The sequence below is a fragment of the Urocitellus parryii genome, chromosome 1, assembly GCF_045843805.1.
Source record: "Urocitellus parryii isolate mUroPar1 chromosome 1, mUroPar1.hap1, whole genome shotgun sequence".
In the NCBI taxonomy this organism is placed as follows: Eukaryota; Metazoa; Chordata; class Mammalia; order Rodentia; family Sciuridae; genus Urocitellus; species Urocitellus parryii.
The window spans coordinates 277,887,514-277,902,659 of record NC_135531.1 but is presented as its reverse complement, the minus strand read 5'-3'; the positions used below and the strand labels follow the sequence as shown (position 1 = coordinate 277,902,659).

The following is a 15,146-nucleotide window of genomic DNA, read 5'->3' as shown; positions in this document are numbered from 1 at the left end:
GTAAAGGAGTTTGATGGATGGAAATCCCTGCCACTGAGTTGTAAAGATAAGGGGCAAAGTGCATGAATAGTAAAGCCAGAATAAGCAATTCCAAGGCAGAGCTTGCAGAAACACTGAGCTGGGAGGAGGAAAAAGTGAGATGGAAGGTCTCAAATCCAAGGGTGAGTTTCTGAACCTGACTGGCCCCATCCTGTGGCTAGTGGGCTCAGTTTTCAGCAGCTGGGCAGTGTCCTCCCCAGTAGAAAAACACACAGCAGCCAGGTGCAATGGCACGCACCTGTAATCCCAGTGACTGGGGAGGCTGAGACAGGAGGACAGCAAGTTCAAGGCCAGCCTCAGTAACTTAGTGAGGCCCTAGACAACTTAGTGAGACCCTGTCTTAAAATAAAAAATAAAAACAGCTGGAGATACAGCTCATGGGTAAAGCACCCCTGGGTTCAATCTCCAGCACTCAAAAGAGAAAAGAAAAACAGTAGCAGAAAGTCATGTATTCACTACACAGAGGACCAAGAAGCTGAAACATCTAGCGTGCCACTGTTTCAGTCAGCTTTTTTGCTGCTGTAACCAGACTTGACAAGAACAATTTTAAAGGAGGAAAAGTTTATTAGGGACTCGTGGTTTCAGAGCTCTCAATCCACAGATGGCCAATGCATTGTTCTGGCCCCAAAATGAGGAGGCATCATGGTGGAGATGTGTGAAAGAAGAAGGCAGTTTAGGACATGGCATCAGGATGCAGAGAGAGAGAGAGTGAGCTCTCTCACCAAGGACAAAATATATGTCTCAAAAGCATGCCCTCAATGACCCATCTCCTCCAGTCACAACCTACCTGCCTACAAATAACCACCCAGTTAATCCCTATCAGAAGACTGATGTATTGCTTCTGTTAGGCTTTCATAACTTTCTTGGCCTTAGTTAAAGCCTTTAAGCTTTCTTGAATTGTCTCACACATGAGCTTTGGAGAGACACCTCATATCTAAATCATTAACAGCCAGTGATAATGAACTATAAGCAAAGTTCCCTACAGTGGGGCTTGAAGGGCCCGGACGGAGAGGGGTGCTCTGGCCTTAAGTCTGACGCCACCATACTTTCACATTTCATCCACTCTTCCTTGGATTATCTGATGGTGAATTTGCATACTTTGAGTGCATCAACAGTTACTTATAATTAACAAATGGGGGGGTCCCCTAGGCAACTTCTGCAGCCCAAGGCCCACCATCCACTTTTCTGGCCACTAGAGGTCAATCTATAAGCAATGGCATTTCCCAGAGCACAGCAGGAAGAACAACTGCATCTGCTGATTGTCCACCCTTGGGAAAATAGGCTGTTTTTAGACTCAATACTTTCAGTGATTCAGTAAACCATGGAATAGCTACCAAACAAGGTTTATTAAGAATTTATGAAAGGGCATATTTATACTATACTCTTAAAAATGGCCAAGATGGTAACATTTATGTTATACATATTTTACCACAACAAAAAAAAAATGGGGGGAATGGAGGGGGCATATTTATATCACATAATTGTGTCTAAAAACACTTTTTTAAGGCAGAACACACATAATCTAGACGACTGCTAGTTCACATCCCATGTGATGGGACTGCAAGATTTTCTTCTGATTTTCTGAATTTTCCAAATTGTCTAGAGTAAAAGGTATTTTCAAATGTATCTATGCCTTTTTCTTTTCCCCAGAAAATATCAACATCTGGGACAATTACTCCCTGTGCCGACCCGCCCTCTTCACCAGCTGATCTTGCTCTCAATTGCCCTTCGACAGGCATGGCCACCACAGAGGCGGTCAGAAGCTGATGTGGCCAGGCTAGGGGCTTCCAAGAGAGTTCTCCAAAGGGTAACTCGGCACAGCCCTGACTGATCTTTGCCTGGCTCCTACAGTAGCCACCTGGTGACCTTGAGAGGGGACCTTCACTCCTAAGAACAGCTTAGCAGAAAGAAGGCAGGAGCCTGGGTCTTGGCCCACCATGACTGCCACACCAGCCCCACCCCAGCCAGCTGGCCTATGATCTCTTCTGTGGAAAAAAATAAAATAAACCTCTACCTTATTTAAGCCACTGCTACTTGGGTTTTCTGCTAAACACCCCAAACATAATCTTGAGTTGAGGCACCATTCTCCTCCTCATACAGAAAACCAAGGCACAGAAATGGAGTCTTAATCCCTCAAGTGTCCAGGGTAAAATGACTAAATTTAATTCCTTAGGCCAGCATGGAAATCTCTAAACTCACACAGGCAGCAACACCAGAGACTCTGATTTAACAGAGTAGCAGGACAACCAAGATTACAACACTGAGAACAGCTAGCTGAGGACAGCAGTCAGCAATGGCAAACCACAGGCTGCCACCTGCTTTACAAACAAGGTTTCACTGGAACACAGTCACATTTAAATCCTGTCCATGCCAATACATACAGCTGTACTACAAATGCAGAGCAAAAGAGCTCTCCACAGAGACCCCACAATCCACAAGCCTAAAACATCTGACCCTTTTAGAAAAAAAAAAAATCTGCTGCTAACCTCTTATTTAGATTATTGTTAGTACACATCTTGGGAAGGGTATACAGAGAATTTGATCTGGAGAAGTTAAATAAAGAAGGAATGTCCACCTTGTCCCTTCTCTCCTTCTGGCTCTGTAAAGGTGAGTCTCTGTTCTACTTCCAGATGAACCCTTGAATGCCTTGTACAGAGTTAGCACATTCTCCATAAACACAAAATGTAACCTTCCTATTACCTCAAAGGGTCACACCTCAAAACTGAGTATGTATGCATGTTTAATAAGTAATTTAAGATGAAAAACCTTACAAATATTAAAAATACAATAATATATACTTCAACACAACTTCCCTAACACACCCTAACCCTTTTCCACATGCAAAGCTACAACAATCTATACTGCCAACTGAGGACTTGCCATGTTCTCCAACATCACTGTGTTCCATTCTGGAAGTCCAACTACCTAGGAAACCAACCATGTCTCTGAGATCATGCTACTACCCAGGTGAGGTGCTCTCGGTGCTCCTGAAAAACTAGTAGAACAGCAGGGGCAGAATCCAAAGTGGAAGTCCTTCCAGCCCCTCATCACCTCCCTAGGCAGGAAAGCCAGGGTGCTGGGCAGCCCCAGGTCAGCACAGAGATATGCTACAGTAAGGTGGCCTCATCCCAACCCTCAACCACTTCTAAAGAAAGAATCTTCAAACATACTGCTAATGTCTTCTTTGAAAAACATATTAAAACATAAAAGTTTCAAGGCCAAGCTAAAGGACTGAAAATAAAAGGCAGGGACCATCTAAGCAAGGCACTGATCTTCAAAATTTCATAGTCATCTGATGGTCCTGCTCAAGATCCGTCTAAGAGAGAATCATGGCAAGTGTCAGTCACTGAAGTCCATCTGTTCTAACCTCCTTTCACATGAGGAATATGGATGCCCCAGAAAGAACAAGTGTTATAGTTTAGGTATAAGGTGTCGCCCAAAAGTTCATGTGTAAGACAATGGTGAAATGATTATGAGAGCTTCAGCCTAAGCAGTGAATTAATCCACTAATGTGTATTAACTGGGTGGTAACTCTAGGCAGACAGGGTGGCTAGAGGACATAGGTCAGTGGTGGGCATGCCTTTGGGGCTTACATTTTATCCCTGATAAGTAGAGATCCCTCAATTCCTCCCTCCCTCCTTCCCTCTCTTTCTCTCCTTTCTGGCTACCACATCCTGAGCTGGGCCCAAAGCTATGGACTTGGATGACCATGGACCAAGCCTCTGAAACCATAAGCCAAAATGAACTTTTCCTCTTTTACATTGTTCTTCTCAGGTCTTTTGGTCATAGCCACAAAAACCTGATTGAAACAACAGGTGACTTGTCAAGGTTACTGTCTGTAGGAGGCAAAACTAAACCAGAATACAGTTGGTCAAGTGGTCTTGTCCAGAGCATACTATGGCTGGCTGTGCCAAGTGCCTGATGACCATGTGGTCCAGGAACTATGTGTCCTGGCACATAAACTCAGCACTCAAACTAACACAGAGACTGTCCTTTTGACTCGACCAGGAAGGGAACAAGTATGTGAGAAGCAGAGTTGTCCCTCCTAGCCTCTGATGAGGAAGATCCCAATTCCTGGGCCTCTCTGCAGCTGCTATAGGTGCACACAGATCCAGCCCCCAGTTAAGAGGTAGAAAGGTAAGTAGGTAAAGAGACCCCTTCTAGATCTAGGGACCTAGGTAGAATACATATCTACAACAGTATACTTGGAGAGAGAGATGGAACCCAAACCACCCTGTCCTCTTTAACTCCCTAATTAATTCATGCACTCAGTTCAGGGACTGTCATTTTCCATTTATTTATTTGTTTGTTTGTTATAGATGGACACAATGCCTTTATTTTGTTTAGTTTTATGTGGTGCTGAGGACCAAACCCAGTGCCTCCCACATGCCAGGCAAGTGCTCTACCACTTGCCCCAGCCCCAGCCACTATCATTTTTAAACTATCCAGAAAGGGGCATTTCAGACCACATTCCTAGGAAGGCAGGTAACCATACACAAGGTCAAGTGCCTACAGAAAAATCCTCCCTCATCTATAACCACCCACCTTTCTCCTGCTAGTTAGATGATCAGAGACAGTTTATCCTTCTCTTCTAACCAAGCTTACAGTGGCTTCCTTATTCCTCTGGTCTTTCTTTCTTTATTCTTCTTTTTTTGGGGGGAGTTGGGGGAGCTTCCTGGGATTGAACCCAGGGGTGCTAAACAACTGAGCCACATCCCCAGCCTATTTTATATTTTATTTAGAGACAGGGTCTCACTGAGTTGCTTAGTGCCTCACCACTGCCGAGTCTGGCTTTGAACTCGCAATCCACCTATCTCAGCCTCCTGAGCCACTACACTTGGCTGCCCTGCCCTTTTTATTTTTATTTTTCATGGTAAGGCAGGTTCTCACTAAGTTGCTTAGGGCCTCACTAACTTGCTGAGTTTGGCTTTGAACTTAAAATCGTCCTGCTTCAGCCTCCAGAACCTCTAGGATTATAGGTATGCGCCAAGGATCCCAGCATGCGCCATGGATCCTGGATTCCCAGCTTCCCTGGTATTTCAACAACTTTGTAAAAAGATAAAGAGTCATTCCAACTATAAACTTTTTTAATATTTTTTTTAGTTGTAGTTGGATACAATACCTTTATTTTATTTATTTATTTTTATGTGGTGCTGAGGATTGAACCCAGGGCCTTGCACTTGCTAGGCAAGCACTATACCGCTAAGCCAAAACCCCAGCCTCGTCAACTATAAAACTTAACATTTTAAAAGGAAGAAAAAAATATTTTAAAATATTTTTTCCCATTGGCAAAGGCCTGCCTACCAGGGCTATGGACACATAAACAAGAGTCTAAAGAGCCATGATGGGAGGGCCTAGCCTGCAGGCAGCTGAGAGTGTCCAGCCTGACTCTGGAACTATCTCCCTTTGACATAATACAGCTACGGCACAGTTCCCTGTGGGTGGAGAAGAGAGAACAGCTTCCCAGAGATGCCAAGTGACAGATACACAGCAACAACAAACCAATTAACTCAACAAACAATTACAGAATGGCTTCTCTGCACTAGGTATCGCCCTGGGGTGCTAGGATAAAAACAGACCAAGTCCCAGGACATCCTTGCTCTCATAAAGTTCACACAAGACAATGGGAAGAGGAAGAGGGTGCAGAAAGTGTCAGTGTAGACAGGAAACATCAACAGACTAGACCGGCTTAAAATATTAATTATCAAAAACATCCAAAGGTATTATCAAAAACTTTCCCCAAAAGAGAACTCCATAAGTATAGTTTCACTAGTAAGTTCTAGCAAACATTTAAGAAGGAAATAACACCAAATTTATACAAACTTTGTCAGAAAAGAGCAGGGTGAACGTTTTCCCTCAATTTTTATGTATTTTGTGAAGCCAGCTTAAAATAAGTACCAAAACCTGAAAAGGTGAAAAGACAAAAAGAGAGGAGACAGAAAGAAAAAAAAAAAAAGGCGGGGGAGAGGAATTACAAATCATTATCCCTCATGGCTATAGATGCAAAAAAAAAGGCAAAAAAAAAATTTTTTGGTACCAGGGATTGAACTCAGGGCACTTAACCACTGAACCACATCACCACACTGAGTTGCTTAGTGTCGTGCCATTGCTGAGGCTGACTGTGAACTTGCGATCCCCCTGCCTCAGCCTCCTGAGCTGCTGGGATTATGGGCGTGCACCACCGCGCCCCACTACAATTCCATTCATTCATCCATCCATTCATCCACCCATCCATCCATCCATCCATTTATTCATTGTATGTGGTGCTGAGGATCGAACCCAGTGCCTCACATATACTAGGCAAGTCCTCTACCACTGAGCCACAACCTCAGCCCTACATGCAAAAATTTTAACAAAATAATAGCAAACTGAATCAAACAATAAATAAAAAGACAATAAATAAAAAGGGTTTACCCAAGGAACACAAGGTTAGCTTAAATTTGAAAATCAACCCATTTAATTTGCAATTTTAATAAAATAAAGAAGACCAATCGCTTCAAAATTTGAATTTTGACAAAAAAGCATTTGACAAAATTCAACACCCATTCATAATAAAAATTCTTAACAAAAAGAACATTCACAGTTGATAAAAGACATATACAAAAAAAATCTACAATTAACATATTTGAAATTGAGAGATTAAATGGTTTTCTGTTAAGATTTTTTAAAAAGGGCTGGGGATGTGGCTCAAGAGGTAGCAGGCTCGCCTGGCATGCACAGGGCCCTGTGTTCAATCCTCAACAACACATAAAAATAAAAAGTAAAGATATTGTGTCCACCTAAAAAACTAAAAAATAAATTTTAAAAAAAACACCATGTTTAAAAAAAAAAAATGAAAGGATTCCTGCTTTCATCATTTCTGTTCTACATTGCACTGGCAGTCCTCTCCTTTGCAATTTGGCAAGAAAAAGAAATAAAAGATATTTAAAAAGAAAGAAGTAAAATTGTCCCTAATTGCAGATGATATAACTATTCATATAGAAATTTCTGAGGAATCTACACAACCACTACAACTAATAAATATTATTTTACAAGGTCATAAAATCCATTTTATTCTTACATATTAGCAGCAATTAGAAATAAAATTATTATAAATTCCATTTAGCTCACAGGAGCACAAAACATACACTACATAGGAACAAATATAACAAAGGACAGACATCTACAATGAAAAACTATAAAACACTGCTGAGAGAAATTAAAGAAGATCTAAATAGAAAAATATATTCACAGACTGGAGAACTCAATTATTAATATCAATTTTCCCCATATTGGTCTATAGATTCAATGTAATCTCAATCAAAACTGCACCAGGGGCTGGGGTTGTGGCTTGGGCTGAGGTTGTGGCTCAGTGGTAGAGCTCTTGCCTAGAAAGTGCAGGGCCCTGGGTTCGATCCTCAGCACCACATAAAAATGAATAAATAAAAGTATTATGTCCAAATACAACTAAAAAAAATAATATTAAAAAAACTGCACCAGTTCTGATTTATAGAAACTGACAAGCTAATTTTAAATTTCATATGAAAATGCCAAGGATTTAGAATAACCAAAGCAATTTAAGAAGAACAACAAAACTAAGGCTTATCCTATCTGATTTAAACAATAATTTCATCTATAAACTATAATAATCAAGAAAGTGTGGGGCTGGGGTTGTGGCTCAGTGGTAGAGTTGCGTAGCACTTTTGAGGTACTGGATTCCATTATCAGCACCATATATAAATAAATAAAATAGGGGCTGGGGTTCTGGCTCAGTGATAGAGAGCTCACCTACCATGCATGAGGCACTAGCATGCATCAGCACCACATAAAAATAAAAATTAAAGGTACTGTGTCCACCTACAACTAATGTGTGTGTGTGTGTGTGTGTGTGTGTGTGTGTGTGTAGTTAAATAAGTAAATAAAATAAAGGTCCACTGACAATTAAAAAAAATATTAAAGAAAGAAAGTACAGTTAAAGTAAGAATCAGTGGAGCAGGATAGCAAGTCTATAGACTTGCAAATATAAGATCCAATGACTTTTGACCAAGGAGACAAGGTAAGTCAATGGAGAATGAAATGTCTCTTCAATAAGTGCTGCTAGAAAAACTGAACATCCATGTGGAAACATGAACACCAATGCCTTACTCACATCACACACAAAAATTAACTGTGCATCAATCATAATCCTAACTGTAAAACCTAAAACTACAAGACTTCTAAAAGAAAATTTTTGCAATGCCAAGTTAAACAAAGTTTCCTAGAACACAAAAAGAACTAACCATAAAGAAAAACTGACACATTCAATTTCATCAAAAGACACCTATTCACCTAAAAATGTCATTAAGAAAAGTCAAAGGCTGGGCATGTAGCTCACTGGGAGAAAGCTCGCTTAGCAGACACAAGGCCCTGCGTTCAATCTCCAGTACTGCAAAAAAAAAGAAAACAAGAGAGGTCGAGCCACAGACTAGGAAGAACATTCATGACACAGATAGCAAACAAAAAATTACATTCAGAATATGTAAAGAAAGCAAATCCAATATAAAAACTGACAAATAATTCAAGCATACATTTCACAAGAGAAGATAAACAAATGGCCAAAAAGCATATGATGTTATTAGTCAAGGAAAGGGAAATTAAAACCACAGTGAGATACCACCACATATTTATTAGGATATCTAAAATTAAAAATACTAATTATGCCAAGTGTTGACAAGGACATAGAACAACTGGAATTCTCACACACTGCTGGAGGAAATGGAACAACCACAGTTTGGTAGTCTCTTAAATAGCTAGCCATACACCTACTATATATCACAGGAATTCTGCTACTAGGTATTTTACCCAAGAAAAATTAAAACCTATGTGCACATAAAGAGCTGTATACAGGGGCTAGGATGTGGCTCAAGCGGTAACGCGCTCGCCTGGCATGCACGGGGCGCTGGGTTCAATCCTCAGCACCACATAAAAAATAAAATAAAATAAAGATGTTGTGTCCACCAAAAACTGAAAAATAAATATTAAAAAAAAATAAAAAAAAAGAGCTGTATACAAATATATAAAAGGAAGATTTATTTATAATGGCTTAAAACTGGAAACTACCCAAAGGCCCATGACAGGGTAAATGAACTAGAGTAGTCATACAAAGGACAGCCACTCAGTAATAAAAAGGGACAAAGTGTTGATATACCCAATGTGAAAACCTTTAAAACCATTATATTGAGCCAAAGAAATCAGACAGAGCCAGGCACAGCGACACATGCCTCTAATCCCAACAGCTCGAAAGGCTGAGGCAGGAGGATCGTGAGTTCAAAAGTCAGCCTCAGCAACTTAGTGAGGCCCTAAGCAACTCTGGAAAACCCTGTCTCTAAATAAAAATATTTAAAAAAAAAAAAAAAAGGACTGGGACTGTGGTTCAGTAGTTAAGTGTTCCTGGGTTCAATCCCCAGGGACCAAAAAAATAAAAACAATGAAGAAGAAGAACACATACTGTATTATTCAACTTATTTAGTATTCTTTAAAAAGTCAAATTACCTACAATGACAGAAAACCAATCCATATCTGCACAGGAAGAATGCAGAGAGGACAGATTACAAGGAAAGTTTCAGAATGAAGTAAATGTTTGTTATCCTGATTGTGCTCACAGTATGTGTATGTGAGAAAACCTATCAAATCAGATACCTCAAATATTGCAGTTTATTGTATAGCATTTAAACCTCAATTAAGCTGCAAAGATATTATTAGTGTCAGTATGTTGTAGTGCACAGGAACATTTGTTAAGGAACAGTATAAACCTTTTCTCTTAATGACCAACATGACCATATAGTTTACCATCCAAGCCAGGAAATGTATGCAAGTGAAAGTGGGAACTAAAAATCAGTTAAGTGCTAAAGCATCTACAACAGGTTGTATGAGCTGGCACTGCCCTGGACAAATCAGCATGTAGGCCTTGGGTACAACAAATACACAGTCTATTCTTATGAGATTAGTCACTTCACAAATAAAGCAAGCCATAAAGTTCACTCCTTGAACAGTCAGAGTACAGCTGGCAGCAGCCTGAGTGATCAGCTGCACCTGGGCCCTTGCTTTACACAGAGGAAGCAGTCCAGCACCCAGTGAGTTCCGGGTACAGCACAAACACCAAAGTCCTACCCCCAAGGTCAGTGTCCCTTCAGCCCTCTTTTTGACAAAAGAAATCGAAGGACAGAGTGTGGGACATCCCCATTCCTATTTTCCAAACATCTGGTTATTGTGATCCACCCTCTTCAGATCTTTGTGGACAATGAACAATTACCCTCAGAGAAAGTGGTGCCAACTTTTCTAAGACAAAGTTCAGCAGGGTTGGAGGTAGACCAGCCCAGCGAAGGGAGTGGCCCTGCACCAAGCACATTTTACACCATGCTATCTGAAGGGCAAACCCCCACATCACACAGAGATCTAGTGACCACAGTCCTAGCCTATCTACAAAAAAAAAGGGGGGGGGGGACAAGGATGGTCACATGTTTCACTTTTTAGTTTGTATTTCAAACCAGTCCTTCAGTTGTGGAGGGGAAAAATGCTGAGTCAATAAACAGCACCACCCCCTACCACAGAGCAATGAAGTATCAGAATTTGTTAACAAGTTGTTTCAAGAAAATAAAAAGATCTAACACTGTATCTACTCTGAAATATCAGTTTATTCTGGGACAGGAAATGTAGAGAATTTTTTCACATCATTTTCTGAAGAATGATGCCATATTTCTAACTTCCAAGGTAAAAAAGACAGGAGTTGGCTCAGTCACCACTGACACACTTATCAAAGAACACTGGTAAAAAGTGACTATGATTATTAATTCCCTAGGCACTCCAAGAAAAACTCCAATCAGATCCATGAACCTTCTCCTCCATGTCTTCTCTCAAAAAAACTCTTTTATTTATAGAAGTACTAGAATCAAATGATGATTTCAACTGTCCACTTCTTGTTTTCTTTGCCATTGATAAATAAATAAGTATAACAAGTGTTAAACACACAATTTGCACACACATGCACACACAGCAGTTTGGTGAAACAGCTTAGCTTTCACCAATGCCAACCCCCACCAAAAATTAATTTAAACACACAGTCCAAACAGGTAGTCTCACCCCAGACTCAGGATCACCACAGTGGGCTCTACCACTTACCAGTCCCGAAGCCTGGACAGGCCAGCATCTTCTTTGTCTGAAATGACTTTAAGAAAGACCCTCACCCCACCTGGAGGACCTGGCTTTCCAACTAGCTACTCCACAGATAGTAGTGCTGCCTTCCGCTAAACCCCACACTTAATAAACACACGCCACCAATCTGGCCCAGTTCCCGTTTCTTCTTGCTTCTTGAAAGGGCAAGCACAGAGCCGATTATAAAGCATGGAATGCGCTGAGTAAAGTCCTACTGCGGGGCTCTACCAGGCTCCTGCCACTGTCCATGGCAGGTCAGTACAATCACAGCATTTCATTCTCTCTGTATCTACCTTGTGCCAGGTACTTGCTGGCACCTTCTACTTGCCTCACCACTGTGCTGGGTGATGTTGTTCCAGTGCATAGGCAAGAAGATAAAGTCATAAAAAGAAGGTGCCCATGATCCCACAGCTGAGAGCTGACACACTGGACATGATGTCAGGTCCCCTGGAATCCTGTACTAAGTAGAACAGGGAGGGCTCACTTGTAACAAAGAGCCAGGAGACAGAGCTGCTATCCTAGTGGGTAGGGGGCCTTGCAGACCAGCAGAGCCAAAATGCTCTGCACTCAAGAGGACTCTGGGCACCCACAAATGCAGCTCTCTCCATCCCAGACCAAGGCTGGAGTCACAGGAACTAGGGAGTCTTTTGTGCAGGGAAATCTGCCAATTATAGTTTTTCCTCTCTTCAAGCCAAAATGACTGCTTAGGGGTTTTGCTAAGGAAATACGTGAGAGCCAAACAAGCTGAGAAGGAAAACCAACAATAAAATCTGGATAAAGGTCACAGTTCCTCACCAACAGAGCACCCCTGATCATACAACAGGCTGACGTCTGCGGAAAACAGCTGAGAAACTCAGGGCCACAGACTTGCCCAACCAGAGAACTCTCATTCATTCCACAAGTATGGAAGCCAAATTGATATGATTTAAACAACTAAAAACAATCCATTAGAGAGCTTGCTATTCAGCTAGCAATTAAATAAAGGCATCTTCTAGGCTCAATTACATTTGGTTTCCTTTAAATTTTATTTTACTATTTTTATTGGTTAAAGCCTAGTAACTTGTGATGGCTAATCTTGGCTGTCAACTTGACTGAATTGAGAGATGCCTAGAAAATTAGTAAAGCACAATTCTGGGTGTGTCTACAAGGGTGCTTGCAGAGAGGATCTGGCATGTGGATCAGTGAGCTAAGGGGGAAGGCCTGGTCTGAATGTGGAGAAGATCATTCAGCAGGCTGGGGGCCCAGGTGGAATGAAAAGCAGAAAAAGAGGGAAGCCCACACATGCACAAGCTTGATTCTTCTTGAGTGATTGTGTTTTTGCTGCTCCCATTGCCCAGGACATCAGGCACCAGATTCTTCAGTCTTTGAATGCAAACTTGCTCTGGTGTCACTCCAGGGGCTTCCAGGCCTTTAGTCTGGGACTGGGGCTGCATCATTAGCCCCTCTTGTTCGAGGCTTCCAGGTTCTTGAACTGAGCAGCTACCAGTTTCCAGCTCTCCAGTCTGCAGACAGCCATTGTGGACAGCCTCCAATCGTGAGAGCCAATCTAATAAATTCCCTCTCATGATTACATGCACTCTATTGGTGCTGTCCCTCTGGAGGATCCTGCTAATACAACTCTTAAGAAGAATAACTAATGATAACCACTCTTCAGCCACAGATGCTACATTTTAGTACTACCTACTAGTTGGTCTCATTTGAAATTCTTTGAAATCCCTATAAATCAGAGTAAGTACTAAGTGTCAACAAGTTAAACCCTGTTGCTTTCCTGCCAGCAGAGACAAGGAGCAGTGGAGATGAAAACTAGGAACATACACAGCAGGCACTGCTGTGCAAGCCCAAAGCCTGAGTCAGACCCTGTCTTTACCCCACTGCACAGATGAGGAAACCAGAACTTAGATGAAGTCACAGCACTGAAAAGGAACACATTCTTCACAACAGACCACATGAAAGCGTCGGAGTGCCATGCACAATGTCAACGGTGTTACCTGGGGAGAAGGAGTCCTAACCCAGACACGAGAACCCACTTGCAACACACCCTCTAGACATGTACACCCTAAACTTAATTTTCATTAAACTCAGAGTGTAAACACCCTCATTTTCAGACACAACATCTTTTGTCTAATTCATTTTCCTAGAATTAAAAGCAAACCAAGGACAGGTCCTTTCATTCTTTTTGTTATTATACAACACCAACAAAAACTGAAACATCATTTTCTTTCTTTTTTCTTTTTTTTGGGGGGTGGGGTAGGGTGTCCCAAGGATTAAACTCAGGGGTACTTGGACACTGAGCCACATCCCTAGCCCTATTTTGTATTTTATTTAGAGACAGGTTCTCATTAAGTTGCTTAGAGCCTCGCTTTTGCTGAGGCTGGCTTTGAACTTGCAATCCTCCTGTCAAACTCCTGAGCCGCTGGGATTACAGGCATGCACCATTGCACCCAGCTTGAAACTTCATTTTCTGTCCTCTTTCGACAGCCTCTTGTTCCGTCAAGCCAGCCGCTCAACTCACATGAGCATGCACTCAGGTCTCCTTTGCCCTTTCACCTGAGGACTGCCCTCTACCTTCTCCAGGCCAAGTCACCTAAGGACAGAAGTTCCACCCAATTTTCCACTCTCGTGTTTATCTCCACCACCCCCTGGTCTGTCCATGCCCATCACTAAACCCAGTCTGGTCCTTCAACTCCTTTTTTAAAGGCCTGTAACATACTAACCAGAGATTCCCAGAGTTAGGACACAAGAAAGTTCTATTTATGATGATCTAAAATAATGTAAAGTAAGCAGATGCTGAATACAAAAGTATTCCTTCCTGGAAATGGAGGTACACACCAGTACTACCTGAAGCAGTAAGAAGTTCATCTCCCCAGCCTGCAGGACAGGTGACGGAATGAAGAGCACAGTGTAAGTGGAGGCTGCTCACAAGGCCAGCTGCCCCTACTTGGGCAGAGGGCCAAGCCCCTCCTTTGTAGGGATGCCACACTTGCAGCCCAAGTATCCCTCCCTTGATCCAAGATGCTTTTCAGGCATATCTTCAACTAAACAGAGTCAATACAATTGAACTGGTAAACTACGACACTTCACCCAGTGAAGCATCTCCTGCTATAATGATTCACAGAGACTCATAACAGTAAAGCTTATAATAAACAGTAAATAAAGAATGCAAAAGCATACATACACCAATGTGAATACAACACAAAATGTAATGTAATGTTTCCCAATGAAAAAGTCTGAAGAAGAGAACATAAAACCTCCACTGAGCTACTATGGGGCACATCTCCTCCTATTTTAAATTTCCTTTAAAGTCATAATTTGACACACACAGGTTGGGAAAGCCAGCATTGTGGGTTCCCAAGTGAAGGAGTGCTCTGGGCCCCTACTGTAGGAAGCCTCGGCCTCCAGAAGCTTCCTTCTCACCTCTCCTGCTTGTTTGCACCTCCTGCTGTCCTGCTCCTCACAGCCACTACAACTATTTCTTTCCCATCTAAGAAGTCTCCCAGAGCAGAGGGCACATTTCTCCACTCTGTATACCCTTCAGGTACCCAGTACAGAATCTGCCATATCACATGATTGTGGAAAAACAGAAAACAAATGTTTCTAGAACTTTCACCTTTTCCAATTGATTTGTTTTCATTTCAGAAATGAGGTAGCCCAGTCAGTAAATGGTTCCTAAATTCCTAAGGGATAAACAAGCATCTCTTCAGTGGGGCTCCCCACAGAAAGAAAGGGCAATCCCACATTCTCTCTACAACACTGAACAGAAAGGGGCATCAGGACCTACAGCTAGCCTTACTGAGGCATATAGTCATTCCAAATGGCAGAGCACTGGGGACTCCAAGCTGCAAAGAGAATCCCTGGCCTCCAGTTCAAGACATCAGGAGAAGATGTGGCCAAGAGCACAAATCACCAAGAGCTTGTGCTAACTGAACATCCCATCACTG

General features: G+C 41.9%; 1 protein-coding gene across 2 annotated transcripts in view; it reads right to left on the bottom strand.

Moving 5' to 3' along the window:
• Dgkd (diacylglycerol kinase delta) overlaps positions 1 to 15,146 on the bottom strand; it is a 99,940-nt gene that overhangs the window by 43,968 nt on the left and 40,826 nt on the right. Inside the window, exon 1 of one of the 2 annotated variants that reach the window (XM_026412755.2) lies at positions 11,176 to 11,245. The exons of the other annotated variant lie outside the window; for it this stretch is intronic. The gene's annotated coding sequence lies outside the window, so the exon portion shown is untranslated. Of the gene's footprint in view, positions 1 to 11,175; positions 11,246 to 15,146 lie in introns of those variants that run through there. 2 annotated transcript variants of the gene reach the window in all.